This window comes from Psammomys obesus, unplaced genomic scaffold, assembly GCF_907164565.1.
Source record: "Psammomys obesus unplaced genomic scaffold, mPsaObe1.curated_primary_1811, whole genome shotgun sequence".
NCBI lineage: Eukaryota > Metazoa > Chordata > Mammalia > Rodentia > Muridae > Psammomys > Psammomys obesus.
In genome coordinates this window covers 29,732,914-29,750,820 of record NW_026596073.1, presented here as the reverse complement: position 1 = coordinate 29,750,820, position 17,907 = coordinate 29,732,914, and positions in this window count along the sequence as shown.

Sequence of the window (17,907 nt, the reverse complement as noted above, 5' to 3'; positions counted from 1 at the left end):
GAAGGAAAACTGTAAGACTATAACTATCTAATCTTAAACCCCATCAGAGACTTGAGAAGGATAAATATTACCTAAGTAAATAGGAAGTACAGAGCAAACAGCTTTTAAAACTATAGAAATGACAGAGGCTGATGGCTGCCTGGAAAGTCACACAGATTTCCTCTGGATCATTGGAGCATCCAATCTACAGTCCCATAATATCTGTCAGACTTATCTGTGAAACAGGAATCTTGAAGGACTGTCCTACCGTGTCTCTGCAGAGTGAGTCAATCAACTTTCCAGTGTCCTGCTTATCCACAGTTTGGACAGTATGCTATCAGCAATTGAGGTAAGGGCAGGTTTTTATTTTATTTTATTTTATTTTATTTTATTTTATTTTATTTTATTGCTCAGTGGCCAGCTTTGGCACATTTAAAGCAAATCCCTAGTGTAGGTTCTTTGATACCCATCATTTTCTTTGAAGCAGGTTGGGGGTGCTGCCATATTCTATAGATCTCTGAAGTATTTGAATACCTTGTATCTATAGTATATCTGAATAGACAAGCATTGTTTCTTTTTAGTTATTTACTATCTCCTTAGCTTAGAAAGCATATACAGGAGGCTAAATAAAGCTTATTTTGTTAATTAACTGAACTAGTACTTAACAAAACTGCAAGCAAGATTGTTCATAGGTGACTAACTACTGACTTGCATGTCCAATTATCCTAAATATTTTGCAATAGCAGCTATCAAAAGACTAGAACTTTGATTACATTTTAAATGTGTTGCATATGTACAATGTATTAAGCAAGAGTTGGACCAAATAACCTTAAATTTCCATCAATATACAATAATCCACAGCAATGTAAAATATTTGAGACTTGCTGCTTTCTAGTCTAAAAGGAGGTACAAGAATCCACCTGTTACCCTGTCATCCCTATGTAACCCCTTTTTAAAATCTGTTCCCCTTTCCCCATCTTCCCCTTAACTCTAGATAGGAGAGAAAGAAGGAAAGAGGGATACACAGTACCTTCATTTTATTAGTATGCAATATTACTTTTATCCCTATTGTTTAAATTTCTTTTTTGAGGGGGGTTGTTTTGTTTTGTTTTTGCTTCTTATAGTTAAAAGATGAGAGTAATATTTGGGTAATGGTGGTTCACTCCTTTAATCCCAGCACTGTGGAGGCAGAGGCAAGAAAATATCTGTGAGTTTGAGGCCAGCCTGGTCTATACAGCCTAGTCCAGGACAGCCAGAACTACACAGAGACACCCTATCTCAAAAAAACCTAGATAATAAATAAATAAGTATAAGTTTCTTTAAAATATGTTATATGTTTTATTTGTATGCCTATTTTACACACACACTTAGGGCTACATGAAAGTTTCTCCAGTGAAAAGACTGCAAGAGTGGAAAAAGTTTAAGATGTCGTAATACAGAGTTCACTAAGGCTTGTAATACCAGAAAACCTGGTTCGAGCTGTTCCTAACAGCCATGGGTGAGTCCAGGAGAATGGCAACCAGCTGTGATCAGTGTCTCATATTCTCAGAGTGTCAGTGGATAGTCAAGAAGCCTAGTGCTGCTGTGCACACAGCTGACCGACTGACAGTTCCTTTGCTCAGGCAGCAGGGGGAGCCCAACAGCTGCTGAAGAGGGAGCCGTGCTGCCCAACCCCACTGGCTTTGCTTACTTACAAAACATAAATCAGAAGGAATACTTACGATTAAGAACACTAACAGAGACATTCAGAGTTCTGAAGTGCCTAAGAGAATTCAACGCCTGTCTGTACCCCAGGAAGAAGCAGCACCCCCCACCCCCATCTATCTTGCAGAAACTTTAGTAATCCTGTGAAGCTTAAACACTCGCTTTTATGGAGTTACAATATGAAGTAGTTAAAAGCAGGAACCCTGAATTGTCTGGGCTCACATCAGCCTCTGCCCTTGACTGTTTCTGTGATTCTGGACAAGTTACTTGGCGTACTGGCTAGTGTTATATCAAGTTGATACACAAGCGAGAGTCATCCGAAAGGAGGGGACCTCAACTGAGAAGACGCTTCTCTACGATCCAGCAGTAAGGCATATTCTTACTACATGATTCACCAGGGAGGGCCCAGCCAATTATGCGTGGTGCCAGTCCCGGGATGGTGGTCCTGGCCCTGGCTTCTATAAGAAAACAGACTGAGCAAGCGGGGGGGGGGGGGGGGGGAGGAGGGGAAGCAAGCCAGTGAAGAGTGGCTTGCTTCTCTTTACTTGCTTCTCTACGGCCTCTGCGTCAGCTCCTGCTTCCGGGTTCCTGCCCTGTTTGAGTTCCTATTCTGACTTCCTTTGGTGAGGATATTGCTATATGGAAATGTAAGCTGAATAAACCGTTTCTTCCCCAACCTGCCTTTTGGTCACAGTGTTTTGTTGCAGCAAGAGAAACCCTAACTAAGTCAAGTTGGTATCAGCATAGTCGGGTATTGCTGTGACAGACCTGACCATGATTTTGGAGGATTGTGGGACTTTGGAACCTTGGGCTAGAAAAGTCATTGAGTGTTGAGAGCTCAGTAAGATGTTCTTTTGCAGTGTGGAAGATAAGAATGTGGAGAGCAGTGCAGAGGATGGAGACCTGGCTTGTGAAATTTCCGTGCAAAGGTTAAAGGCTCTATCACGGCTGTCGCTATTTTAAATTAACCTTCTGTTATCCTGGTCAACTAAGGCTGAGAAGTCAGCTGCAGTTAACAAGAGGTCAGCACCATTTAAGTGAAACCTTTGTGCTGCTGGCACAGTTGGTGCAGGTTAGCTGCAGCTAAGAAACTAGCAGTGATTAAGAGGAGAACAGCATCACTGAGCTGAACTCTGGAAGTGTTTCCTAGAGTGCAGAGAAGCTATGTTCCAAAGGCGGCCACAGCTGCACCTTATGTTGGCAGCTGGACTTGGTAAAATGAAGGCGTCACCCACGTGGTACTAATTTTGAAGGCATGAAGGAGGCAAGGAGAGCAGCTGAGGCTTGACGCTGTGAAAAGACAGGAGAGGGTACCAGGACTGAGGGGTCATGCAAAGAAATTGAGGCTTGGCACCAGGAGGAAAGCCCATGAGGGGTTGTTGGTGAAAGTGTAGCCCGGTTGCAGCAAGGGACCCCAACACTTTTGGAGATGCCAGTACCAACACTTTTGGGATGACCGCCAAGAACAACAGCAGCAGTGGAGTGGAGCCAGCTGGAGCTGGCTGTGTGTACTGCAGAGGACAGAGCCGGAGAAGTGACCCAAGCTCTTTAGAGGAGCCAAGAAGATCTCAAGGGAATCCCAGATAATTGAACATTGAGTGTTTATATCATTAGAATTAGAATTTGGTTTTGCTTGGTTCAGACTGTGACTGTGCCAGAGGCTTTGTCCCTCTTGAAGAAGGTATTTAATTTTGATTTTTACAGGAGACCACAGCTGAAAGACCTTAAGCTTTTAAAAGAGCGTTTGGAATTCTAGAGAGATGGAATATTTTTAAGAGACTGAAATTCTAATGTGTTTGAGTTTGTAAAGACTGTGGGACTTTTAAAGCTACTTACATTTTTCAGTATGAGATCTTGGGGGATCGATGGCAGATTCCAGGCCACCAAACACTGCATTGTGAGCCCCTGTCTAAAAAGAAAAAGGAGAAAAAGAAGGAAAAAAATCTGTGCTAGAATAGGTAGTGGAAAAATATCCCTCATTTCTGAGAATTTGGAGTCTCTTTGAAAGGAGAATAAAATCCTAAACTAATAATTTCACACACTGATCAGTGCTGTCTGAGGACATGTCTGTTCAGTAGGATTCTAGAAAATGGTGACTTTAAGAAAGGAAGGGTGTAGCTTAATAGTGATGTGTTTGTGTTTCAAGCTGACAAGGGGTCAGTTGTGCTGCCTAGTCCTACGTCAACTTGACACACAAACATAGTTATCTGAAAAGAGGGAACCTCAGTTGAGAAAATGGCCTATAATTTCTCGCTATAGGGCATTTTCTTAATTAGTTACTAATGAGAGAAGGCCCAGCCTATTGTGGGCCTGGGCTATTGTAGTCACCCCTGGGCTATTGGTCCTAGGTTCTATAAGAAAAGAGGCTGAGCAAGTCCTGAGGAGCAAGCCCATAAGCAGCACCCCTCCATGGCCTCTGCATCAGCTCCTGCCTCCAGGTTCCTGCCCTGTTTGAGATCCTGTCCTTGAATTCCTTTGATGATGAACAGCAATATCCATTTCTTTCTCAACTTGGTTTTTGGTTATGGTGTTTAATTGCAACAATAAAACCCTAACTCTCTGCTTTGTACTAGGGCTGCAATGTATGAGGAATAAAGATGGGTTTATATGTATAGAAAGTGTAGGACAATGCCTGTAGGGAAGGAAACACCAAGAAATGTTACTGTGTTTCCTTTTGCTTTAGAAGTTGGAGGCTGTGCTCCCATTGACCCCATTAGGTTTCTTTTCCTTGTTTTTTTCTACCTGTTTTTCTTTTCCCTGTTTTTTCAATGTAGTGGTACATTGTAGTCTCCATTTGAAAAACTTCTGGAATTTGTTTACTTAATAAATAATTGAGTTTTTCCTGTTTTAGGAATGAATATAGCAAGGTGTCATGGAACAAGTCTTAACCCCAGTACTGGGAAGGCAGAGGCCAGTGGATCTTTCAGATTTCAAAGCCAGTCTAGTCTATGTGTTGAATTCCAGGCCACCAAACACTGCAGGGTGAGACACTGTCCTAAAAAGAAAAAGGAGAAAGGGAAGAAAAGAATTCTGTGCTAAAATAGGGGAATTCTATTCAGTTCAGAGAATTTAGAGCCTCTTTGCAAGAGACAATAAAACCCTAAACAAATTAATAATTTCACACACTTATCAGTGCTGTCTGAGGACATGACTGTTTAGTAGGATTCTAGAAAGTGGTCACTTTACAAGGTGTGTCAGAGAGAGTAGCTTGTGCAAAGACTAAGGCAAGATGGGCTTATATGTCAAGAGGACAGGAATGGTGTCCACATAGTTCATTAGCTAGCCTGGACACAGACCATTCGAGCACTTTGATGACAGAGTCACATTTGTAGAACAATCTCACACACTGTTGGGTAAGCTAGCCATTTAAATATTTGTCCTCTCACAGCAAGTACTCAGTAATTTCTCTCTCTCCTTATTACAGTTTTAAATTTTTCTTAATTACAGTTTATTCACTTTGTATCCCAGCTGTAGCTCCTCCCCAACACCTTTCAATTCCACCCTCTCTCTTCTTCTCCTATGCCCCTCCCCATCTCTTCCTTAATCTTTATATGTGTATGGAAAATGCGCGCCACCGAACGTATGGAAGTCAGAGGACAACCGCTCATGTCGCTCCTGCCTTCCAGTTTGTTTGATGGAATCTGTTATTTGTCGCTGTGTATCCCAGGCCAGCTGACCCGAGAACGTTCAGACATTCTCTCATTTTTGCCTCCCATATCTCCATAACTTCCAGGATTGCAGACATGTGAAGTTCAGCCTTACATGGGTTCTGGGAATCTGAACTTGGGTCTTTAACACTTCTGCAGCAAGCGCTTTACTCACTGAACTCCTTTCCTGGCCTGTGTGAGTCTCCTTTCTTTCTGAAATAAAATGGACTTTTATAGACACAGTCTATTCTTTCCTGCAGGGCAACTTGGTAGTGGGAAGAGAATAAACTTTTGTCTTGAGACACAGTTTCACATCACAGCTCAGGCTAATCTGAGTCATCCAGAGTATCAGTAGCTCAGGATAGGTACAAACTCATGATAACCTTCCTGCCTCCGTCTCCTATATACTGGGATTGTAGGTATGAGCCAAGATATCCCAAGATAATATAATTTCTATTAAATGTTGCTGTTATTAAAATTTAGTGTCCTCAACCATTAAATTTCTACAAACATTATCACCCTTTAAATTTTTATTGTGTTGTGTGGTGGTTTGAATTAAAAAGACCCCAATAAGCTCATATATTTGAATGCTTAGTCACGAGGGAGTGGAAAGATTTTGAAGGCTTACAAGTGAAGGAGTTTGAAAGGATTACAAGACTTAGAAGGTGTGGTCTTGTTTGGTAGATGAGGCCTTGTTGGAGGAATTGTGTGTCACTTGGGGTTGGACTTTGAGGTTTCACAAGCCAGCGGTAGGTCTGGCCACCCCCTACAGATCACCTTGTAAAGCTCTCACCTCCTGCTACCATACTGCCGTGCTCCCCACCACCATGATTAGAATTAAACCTCTGAAACTAATAGCAAGCCCCGGATAGATCCATGATTTTACACGAGTTGCCTTGGCTTTGGTGTCTCTTGACAACAACAGAGCAGAGACTAAGACATGGGGTTAGCTGACTAACACACATAAGTGTCAAGGGACTTGCAAGGTAGGCAATTTAACGGCCTTTCTTAAAGGTCATACCCCAATCTCTGAAAACGGTGAACATGGTACTTAATAAGGGAAATGTTTAGTAGCTGTGATTAATTGGAATTTCAAGATGAGTGAACTATCCTGGATTATCTGAGCATGACTCTTGTAATTATAAGAGACTTTATTAATGGAGAAAGGCAGGAGAAGAAAAGAGACTAGGGGAAGGACATGGTGGTGAGGGGGGCTGAGGTCAGAAAAGAAAGCTGCACTGTCTGCTTTGGAAAAATGGTTTCCAAACAGAAGGTTACCTTATGGATGCCTTTTAGATTTCTCACCATCAGAACTCTGAACTGTTATGATGCTTTGAACCCTTGAGTTTTTGGTAACTCAAGGGTTACAGTGATATCTTAGTTTACACTGCCATGACAATATGCCATGGGCAATAAACAACAGAAATCTATTTCTCACAGTTCTAAAAGCTGGGATGTTGTAGTAAATATAAAATAGGTGTTGGGCTATATAATGTTGATTATTAGCCCTAAGATTCCTGTGGCAATATCACTTAACCCGCTAACACAAATAACGAGACACAGACACCTGTTAGATCTATAATTGCCTTATTACCTTGGGCCAGACAGATATTTCACCTACACTGTCTCAATATCCTCACCATCCATCTCCCAGCCCCCATCCAGTGCCATCCACCTTAATCTTCCTCAGTTGGACTACCTTTCATCCATAATCCCATGGTACTTGCTTGTATTCTTCCTCTGGGCCTTTTCACGCCATAATTGGAGTCCTTCCTCTCAGCCCACATGTTTTGTTTTTTTTTTTTTCTCCACACTAACCAATCGTGGCATCCTCCTTCCTCCTCTCTTCCCATCTATCTTTCTCTTGTGATTCTCCTGTCCAGGAAGCCAGGGAACTTTAGCCACGCCTACCCCATTTTGCCCTGCCCAGCTATAGGCCATTGAATCAACCAATCATGTATAATGACTTAGGCAGGTTTACACGACAAGGATAGGTTTACAAAACAAGGATAGGTTTACACAACAAGGATAGGTTTACATGAGAATGTGCTCTTCGGAGCAGGGGCAAGATCTTGGAGGCCAATTATTAACATTAGGCCAACCTACAACACTGGGAGGTTCACAATCATTGCAAAGTCAACTTGGTATCCACTGAGGACTTGTTTCCCAACTTGCAGAAGGTGCCCATGCTCCCCACCCTGAAGATAATGAGGTAAGCCTCTGAAACTATAAGCCAGCCCCACACAGTAACAAGGTACAGGGGTTTAAAAGTCTCTTACAAGCACACTAACCCACTCATGAAGCCTCTTTCCTCATGTCCCAATTATCTTCCCAAACCCACTTTCTGAAACCATTACTTGGGGGTTAGGATTTCAACCTGGCAGGAAACTTCTAATATAAATGGTTCATCTATGCAAGCAAGAAACAGCAAGTTTGTTGTCATGAAAGATGTGTACATAAAATGGAATTTCAGATAAGCACATTATTTTGTTAGCATACATGTCCAATTGATCCCGGATATTATACAGAATATAATTAGCTTTTGGGAGCATAGCGCAAAGATCTTTGTGCCCACAGATCTCCAGGGAAAACCAAGAATGTTGAAGCAACCAGGATTGTCCTTGAAAAGGAATATATGTAAAACCTCTTCTTCCATCCAAAAAGCTAAAAATTGGAGGTGATTAACAGCCTGGTTATCTGCAATATATATCTGTTGGGCCTGGCCATATTAATTTCCTATAACCAGGACCAAAGGTAGGGCTAATAATCTAAATAACCCTTAAAGCCAGGGGATCCCCAACCAGGACCAAATATACCAAATAGTCTACATGACCCTTACATTATCTGCATAGCTCCTCCAAGCTCCCACAGCCAGGACCAGAAGTGGCTGATAGCCAAATGGCATCATCTATCCTATCTGTATGACAGAGACCAGGTCAGAGTCTTAGGCCCTTAAGCTAGTACAGATGGCCTGTTTCTAGAACCCTTCTTCTTGGAAGACATGACATAGGCCCTGAATTGAGTTTTTATGCTTCCTTGTGCACCAGGGATTATATCACATGAGGAAACTTTTAAGTTATACTGTGGGGGATAAACCACATGACATCAGACTCTCCAGAATCTGATCCAGAGTCTTAATCCCGGTTTTCACTCTCACCTCTTTGCGTCTTGTTTTCCTGCCAGCCATGACCACCTGAAGGGTCCTCCTCACTTAGCTAAAATGTTTTACTCTATATGAAATTCAAATGTAACTGAACTTTTTGTTAACTCTGGAAACTCTGAAAACTCTGAACTAGCATGATATGCTTCTAGATTAATTTCTGAATTAATTGTGATAACTATTTTTTGTTTAATTTTCTCATAAGAGTATATAACTATATTCATCATAACTTTCATTCTTGTGGGAGCTGTAGTGTCTATGAGGAATCTTTTACCTGACAATTTTTTTTTATTGCCATGTAAGGTTTTATAGCTGAAAATGTTGAGTGAAAAGAAATCTTTTATATGTTAGCAGCAATTCATTCCTTGGCATAGAAGGGAAATTGTCTGTTGTCTGATAATGTGACAGCTTGTGAGGTTTGAAATACCTAGAGCAGAGATTGCAAGGCTTTGGAGCCCAGGCAGATTATGAACAAGTGAAGCTAGTCATCCGTAGGGCAATAGGATTGTGTGGGGACTGTGGTGCCCATACCATGCATGATGGGGGCAAAGGATCCAAATAACAACAAAACAAAATACTGGCCACTGGTTCATTTGTCTCCCTTAACATAATCCCCATCACCTCAATCCTTTCAAACATACTCAACCTGTGAAAAGGTTTTTGTTCCTTTCAGCCAGATTTCTGATTCCAAGATCTTCCTATTTATAAATCTATGGATTCTGCTGAACAGAGTCCATCTTTAAAAACAAACTCCTGCCACTTTCTACTGTTATCATCTCTTTGGCAGTGTCAGGATAGGCAGTGATCTATGTAAAGATGTAAGCCCCATTCCAACAAAACTGAATTGGCAGTTCTGAGAGTGGGACTCAGGAGTCTGAGTGTCCTAGCCCCTGCAAGCGATTCTCCTTATTCTAAATTTTCAATTTATTCTAAATAGATATTTTATTTATCATGGTAATTATTATCATAATATATGATAACATTATGTAGTTATATATGTGTAATAGATAATATATTATTATATGAACTATATAATTACATAAAATAATATATAATATAAAATATTTAAATAATGCAATACATTTATTAAATTATTCTATTTATTCTAACTAGTCTCTCTATGCTAAATCAAAACCATTATTCTAAATTTCTTGGAGAAAAGATACATTTTATGCAGCTCTCAGTGCCCAGTCTGCTTTGGACAAAATTATGTAAGATGCCAGCATTTCTTCTTTTTCCAGTGGGCTCTGTTAGCTATTTGCAGATTTCCAGAATTGGATGGAATCAGAAAAGCAGGATGAAATTCCTATTGTGAGGTATGTGGGGTAATTATAAAGAGCAAGATAAAGTTTCTATTCTGTGGCTGGGGAGGTAATTATTTTAAAAAATATGCATTCCTTAAAATGTTTCCAGCTCACTCTTCATTCACATTTCGTGACCTTCAGTTAAACAACTTAATTTTGAAGCATATTTAACATTGTGATTTTGTTGAATGTAACTTTTAGTCAACTGGAGTAATTTCCATCTTGGAGGTTCTCTGCCTCCAACTACTAACCTAGGCCTAGTCCTGGAAGCTTCTAGCCTCCATACACTTTTATCTAGGCCTCGAATGTTTTGAGCCTCAGAGATTTACTGTTGAATAAGCTTACCCTTTCTAGCTCTTTCTGAACTCTGGCTGGCTGGTTCAACTCAGCTGTTCGGGCTCAAATACTCCAAGCTGACTGATTTAATCTGGCTTCTCTCAGTGTCTGACTTTTTGCTCTGCTTGGCCTCAAACTAACTCTAGCAATCTATTCTAATCTTCCAGCTCCTTCTCATTCTCTTGCATGCCTGTCTTCACCTGTGTCTAATTTGTTCTCTCTCTGCAACCTGTTTCTTTATCTGTCCTGGTAAAACTGCCTCCTCTCCCTCTCTCTCTCCCTGCTTTTCTTTAAATTGCCTCTCTTTCTGCTGTGGTTCTGTGAGGGTTGGGCATAGCCTATTCTGTCAAATCTTTCTCTCATTTATCACTTTGTCTGTGCCTCAATTAGACCTCACTTTCAAACATGGGTGCTTCCTCCTACAAACTAACTTAACCTTCATTGTTTTGAAATAGAGAGTGTGCTAATGGTGTGTGTGTGTGTGTGTGTGTGTGTGTGTGTGTGTGTGTGTGTGTATTCCAACCAGAGGGATTAAAGGTATGTGCCAGGGGTGTGTCTGTATTCAAGCCAAAGTCACCATGTTGCTGGATTAAAATCCCTGTACATGATTTTTTTTAATGCTTAATGTTAAGAGGAATTTTAGGTCTTAACTGGAACATACATTCTCTTTCATCCCTCCTTTAGGCTTTTCTCGTGGTCAGCATCTTCTCCAGTACTGTATTGATTATAACGAACCAATATTTGTCACTTATTTTACAAGCATGTGCTTTACAGAACAGAGAAGTGTGAATAATTTTCCCACTTGAAAAGCTAGTAAATGTAAACCCAGTATTCATAACCATGTAGCTTGTTGCCAACTGTGTGGCCAGCTCCATTCATAGCTATACCCCATGTTCCATCTTTAAAACAGGAATTCATTTTCTGCCAACTGTGTTATCTATACCTAGTTTTATATCAACCTGATGATAGCTAGTGTCATCAGAGAGGAGCCTCAAATGAGAGAATGCCTAGAGAAGATCCAGCTGGAGGCAAGCCTACAGGGCATTTTCTTAATTGGAGAGCCCAGCCCACTGAGGGTGGTTCCATTCCTAGGCTGTCATTCTGGGTTCTGTAAGAGAACAGGCTGAGCAAGCCATGAGGAGCAAGGATCCTCTGCGTCAATTCCTGCATGTAGGTTCTTGTCCTGTTGGAGTTTCTGTCCTGACTTCTTTCGATGATGGACTATAATGTAAAAGTGTAAGACAAATAAATCTTTTCTTCCTAATGTAAGTTTGGTTATGGAGGAAGCGATATTAACATGGTATTACAGCAATAGTGACCCTAGCTAAGACACTATCTTTTACTGTAAAGATTTAAGCATCTTTCGTTTGATTACTGTGCCATCTCACAGATACAGAAAAACCCACCTGCTATCATCAGGTTATTCAAACTCAAATTCTGCTGCTTTGGCCTGGCACATGATTCACAAAAGCAGGGCTCAGTAGTGCAGAAACATAACAAGGTTTAATATGGCCCAATGCACAGGTAAGGAATATTAGCACAGAGCCTTCCTCATGAGAAGCAGAGTGATCTTAAAAGCTTATGGACTCTTATAAAAGATGTTAACACAATCTTGGTGACTCCATTATTTCTAACCCATAGAGATATGTCATCCATCAAGTGGCTATACACATTAATGATGTAACACTGACTTTATTTTACCTCTTCCTAAAGTTACCAAGAGAGAAGTAGACGTGGGTTTGGAAGCTGCCACTTCAGCAGAAGTGGGACTCCATCAGACAGTGCTGACTTTTTGGGACTGTCAGTGGGCTAGTAGCCAAGGTCATATCATGGGATCGTGTGAGCTCCATCCCTCAGGAAGCAAAGCAGCATTATGCTGAGACAGCACATCAGGGGCTTGTGGCCTCTCATAGGGTCCCTGAGACTTGTACCTTTGAGTTTTTAGGGCCTACTATCATCTATTCGTCTTGAACAACTTTCTTCATCCTTCTGACAATGCTCTTCTCTAGATGTTAGCTGAGCAGACGCAAAGTGGCTTTTCCCAAGGTAACGCAGCTATTTAAGTAACAGTCAGGATTTCAATGCATGCTCTCTGGCTTCGTGTCTCTGTTCTGAAGCTCTCTCTCTCTCTCTCTCTCTCTCTCTCTCTTATGACTCCTGCAAATAAGAGTTTCTATTTCACAGATGAGTATGGATCACAAAGAGGACACTGAACCCAGGGTATAACATAAGACAAAAAAGGAGGGCTTAATAAATGTTTGTTGAATGTTTGACTTTGCAAGATTATATCCTCAAGAAGTAAAATATCTGCATGTTTCATTATGATTAAATAATTATTTGTTCATGATAACTAGCTATTTTATGTTTTTAGATTCCCTGTATTATATCAGCTTTGCAAATTAATTTTGTGAAATAATGTGATTTTACTTCAACATTAGATTAGCTGGCAATTTAAAAAGTATATTTATTTTATGTGCTTTGATGTCTTGCCTGCATGTATGTCTGTGTAAGTATGTTAGATCTTGGAGTTACAGACAGTTGTGAGCTGCCATGTGGTTGCTGGGAATTGAAGCTGGGTCCTCTGGAAGAGCAGTCAGTGCTCTTAACCTCTGAGCCATCTCTCCAACCCTATCTGGTAAATTTTTTTTGGACTGAGCCCATGCTGAATTCTCATCTAGTTCTAAGAGCAGGCAGCACATGTTCTTGGGAACCTGCTTTAGGGTATTCTCTGAAAACAAAGAAAGTTCTTTTTCCCTTTAGTTTACAGCTTTGACACTTCTGGGTATTTGGAGACTTCTGTTTGCCTCCAGATAAAATATGATTTGTATGCATACGTAATGAGGTCACTAGACATTTTCTTCACAACTAACTTTTTCTAATAGGAACAAGATGATCGCACAGTCCTGAAGACTTTTAAACATACAACAATAAACTGATGCCCATTTGAAACTACAATTCCATCAAAGTGTGGGGCTCATCCAGCATAAAATTAGATCACTCATCTGTTAGCAGAAAACTTCCAACAGGAAAATGTAGGTAGGACATGAGTCATATAATGTGACATTCTTCTGCACTGTAAGTAAATCCTATTTAACTAAACCATATGTTTGGAAAGAGGATTTTGTTTTCTGTTTGTTTGTTTTTGTTTTTTATATAAAAGTGTTACATACCTGACCCATTGACCTCTAGACCTCTCACACAGTTGACCACCTCAGGGTAACGGACTTTGATCCTTGTGGAAGCCTTTGCAACAGCACGTAAGCCACTTGTTTTTTCCTTTCATTGCACTGTTGTTGTTATTGTTTGCGTTTAGATGGTATGGTCTGACATGAAGGCTAGTATTAAAGGTTGTAAAATATTAAAGTGTGGAGGCGTCCTTTCTCAACTTTTCCTCCTAACTGAAACAGTTGTCAGGAGGTAGGGGTTAAATTCCATAATGTCAGCTAGGTCATGCTAGCAGTTTGGAGAGACATTTTCAAAATGATTTTGTAGCTTAAAAGGCTTCCAGTCAACACCCAGACCCAGGGACCACTGGGAGGACACAGCTGTGGCTACAGAGCTGTGAGTTGCCCCCCACGCCCTGTTCTCTTCCCTCTTCTGCTTCCAGAGTGTGGAAAGGTCTTAGCTGAGTCACAGAACAGCTACAAATGGTGGAGGCGCCAGGGGAAATGCAAAGAACAGCTCAGGAACGCCGAGGCAATGCTTACACACCATGCTGCTGTCTCTGCAGTGTTTCTAGAGCTCGGGCTAATCCTTGGCATCAAGTTAATGAAAGCCAGGCCTTTTATTTGATTTCTTTCCTGTATCATTTGCTTTTGAAGACACTTCCTTTCCTTGATTCTAGGGATTTGTATTTTCTCTTGCTTCTTTCCTAACTTTTTGACCATTTCTTTTCTGCTTCCTTTGGGGATTTTCTTCTCCGAAGAGTGATTGGCATGCAATACACTTGACCTCTTAGCTGAACCCTGGATGCTTCCAGATGTCCCATTCATATTTCTAAGTCACTCTGTCCACATGAACTTTGATATCTTCCCCACAAATGTGTCATTCTTTGTTCCCTCTCTGGTGAATGGCAACATCCTCAGACACCAGTTTTTATAGTTTAATTCTCAGTTCCTCCCTTACCACGCTCCCCTTTCCTCATTAAGCCACTGAAAGCCAGAGTGGTGGCTTCAGACCGATAAAAAAAATTGTTCAGAACTGAGAAATTTCACATGATCCAAACCATAAGCTATCTAACCATCCAAAATGTGTTTCACAAGCTCCTCTGTACAACAAATTGTCTTGGACATACTAGTCAACATTTTGATAAACAGGTTTCCACAAAGCAACTCAAAACTGCTTTCCACAAAGAAGGGTATAAGTGTGCATTTGTTGCTGAAATGGTTCTAAATGGAAAGACCCGGGTTTTATCCTGAAAGAAATACATGCTGGTGAATTCTCATTGTGTAAACTAAATGCATAGCAGTAAATACTGAGACGTCAGACATAAAATTCAAACCAGTGAATGTACCAGAGTGGTGAGGTTTGTTTGGTTTTGATATTGTCTGCAATGTAGATAAAAATCAGGAAGACACAATGTCTGCTTAGCAAAGACCTTCCTAACAAGACTTGGAGAGGGCATTTGGCTCATATCCAAGGAGACTCGACAGCCCTGGGAACTGCAGATGGGTGGCTTTACTTGGTGTTTGCTCCTTTTGGGCACACATGTTCTTTGTGCGGAGGGAGGGCACGTGTGGAGACCAGAGGCCAACTGGGGTATTGTCCCTCATGAGCTGTCTACCTTGATACGAGGTCTCTTCCTGGCCCGGGGCTCACCGATTAGGCTAGGCGGACTCCAGGGCTCTGCTTGTCTTCACTGCCCGGCACTGGAATCACAATCACTCAGCCGCCGCATCCAGCTTTTCAAGTGAGTGCTGAAGTTTGAGCTCAGTCCCTTTGCTTGGAAGAGGAGCACTCTGCTCACTGAGATGTCTCCGAGTCTCTACACACCTGTTCTGACTGTACTTACAGCGTGGGTTAACGAGACTTGATTTTGTCCCAGGGCACTTAGCAAACTGACGGTTGGTCGGCTTCCACTCTGAAGCCTCGTAAGCCCAGTGTTGTGCTCACACTCGGTGGTGCCTGCTGGCTCCTGAAGAGCCTCTGGAGAGCTCAGAAACACAAAGGGCTGCTTCCTGGGGTTAGGCTCACCCCGCTTTCTCTGTGGGGTCACACTGCTCAGGCAGAAATAGCAACAGCTGGAGAGAGTTAGGGCCATTGGCAGCAAACTCGGTGTCAGAACCCTTTTGGCAAAGAGCGTCTGTTGGTCTCTGTGTGAGGAGTGCCAAGATTTTTCTAAGCTTCCAAGAAAGAACAAGTGTGGGTGGGTGGGAGAAGAGAGGCAAAAAGAACACCGCTAGTCCATCTTTGAACATGAGTGGGAAATAAACAAAGAGACGATGCTCCAGAGATAGGACACAATCGTTGACAGCTTTGGGTGGAGGACACAATCTGCAGAGGGTGAGCTTCAGAGAGGGGAGGCAGAAGAATGGCTTCAGGACTGACACTCAGTGATAAACTCCCTAAGAAGCCAAGATGAGCTTTCTCTGACTCCAGGCCTTTGGGGAGAGGAAGGAAGGGCATGGCCGGTCTGCTCCTGACACTAGTGGGACAACTTCCTCAAATACAGGAAGAGCTTCGACTTTAAAGCAGGACTCTGGGACACAACGCTGCCAGCAGATGCCAGGATGCTGACGGAGCTCTGAAGAGCTTCCTCAACCAGACAGAGTTGCTTAGGCCAGAGCTTCTGGGCTACTGCCTGGAGGAGGTGGGAGTGGTGTGGCCATCAAGGTGAAAAAGTTCAGAGAAACCCCCCCCCCCCCATTCTCAAGAGCAGGAAGTGCCAGCGTACCAGAGCAGGAAGACAGGAGCAGGCCACACTGACAAATTTATTCATCCTGCCAAGGACTCCATGTTGGCTGAGAGCTGGGGAGAGCGCTGAAAAGAGTAGGCTGTGGAGACAGTCTTCCATATAGCCTCAAATGTGCAGTGGTCTTGCCTCAGTCTCCCAAGTGCTGATGTCATAGGCATGTTATAACATAGGTATATTATAAAATACCACTGCAATCAGTTGTATTTTTTAAAAGGTGATTTTGTCCCTTCTCAGTGAAGACTTCAATATCACACTGTTTGAAGCCTATAATTATTTCTTCAAAACTACAATAAGCTTCTATTTCTTCTTCTGTTCCAACTACCGTTATTCTTCCCATTTTCCCTTAGTGTTTCATCCTAATGTGACATGCCTACATTGAAAACATCTTACTAGTTAATTTTATCATAGTTCATTATGATCATATCCTGTGAACATGGCTGCAAAACAATTTCTTTTGTACTGACCTCCTATGACAAGCGCTAGTAACCCACATTTGATTAAAACAGCACAAACTATAATCTTGATGAACAACCATGATGACTGCATGGGAAACATCATGCAACCCTTCCAGGAAGTCTCAGATCTAAGAGGGAGCACTGGAGCCCGGAAGTGAAAGTTTCTGGTTTCTTTGAAGACTCAGTTGAGTCACGTGATGTTTTGCTGGAGGCTGGCTTGTGAGAGGGCACATGATGTTTGCTGTGAGCGTGAGGGACGTGACTTCAGCCAGCTGAGAACATCCGTGAGTGAACTCTGAGGAAAAGAGATCTATAGAAGCCCACAGACAGTGAGATATCACTTTTTGGATGGACATCACTGTGCTGATCTTTGTGCTTCGACACTTGACTTTGAAGAGAGAAACGTTCCAGAGTGTGGCAGCCCTTTTGGAGTTAATGGCAAATTTGGAGTTAATGGTATCTGAGCAGTGGAATTTGGCCTCTTGGCTATTTTCCAGAGTCCAGTCTCTCATAAACTGACCTTGGTGGTCCTACTGCTCTGACCCTGAGAAACTCTGTGCAACTATAGTAACCAGACAGCAGGCTCTGTGTAACCTTGAGTGAGCCCTCATATGTTTGGGCTAAGTAAAATTGCCTGTGTGAGAAACTGCTTGTACTTTTTTGCCTATTTAAGCGTAAACCTGACGTCCATTAAATCGACACTTTGATCAGCATGTAGACTTGGTGTCCTTCTCTTGTGTCGCCCTGCCTCTCTCTTCCCAGCCCTCTCTCAGGTGGTATCCAAGTGTCACTGCTGGCTGGCCACACCAGAGAACTTCTCAGGGCAATCCAGCTGGGTCTTGCAGCTTGTCCTAATCTTCTGAATGGTGCTGATTCGTGTTCTGCTTGGTGTTGTCCTTTAGACTGAACTGCTGATATCCGGACAATGAAGAGTGGACTTATCCCTAGGAACTACTTCTAAAAAGTTCTATAACCCCCATTACCTAATAACCTCTTTCTCCCCTATGTCTGGTTAGTGGGTGGAAGGGAGGTAGAAGCTTTTAAGAACCCTAAATTTTTAAAGTGGTTCTGGTGAAAAAAAAATCTAAGCCTACAGAGGCCAGCACTTGGACTCTCTCAGGCTCAGCCCACAGAAGGGGTGTTTAGCCTTATGACCCTACTTATGCAAATCTGAGAAAGGAAGGACCTCTTAACCTGGCAGCTCAGTCATGCTTGCCGGAGGTGGGTAACTGTGCTAGAAAGGGGAGGCAGGCAGTGCTTATGAGGCTGGCATCAAGAGGGAGCATCATTACAGTGTTGGGGGCTGGCGCACTGTTAGACACCTGATTATTCAGGGAAAAACACACTTTTTCCCTGGCTCCAGCTCAGCACTATTGGAAGGCAGGTGTCAGCGGAGGTTTAGGGGTTT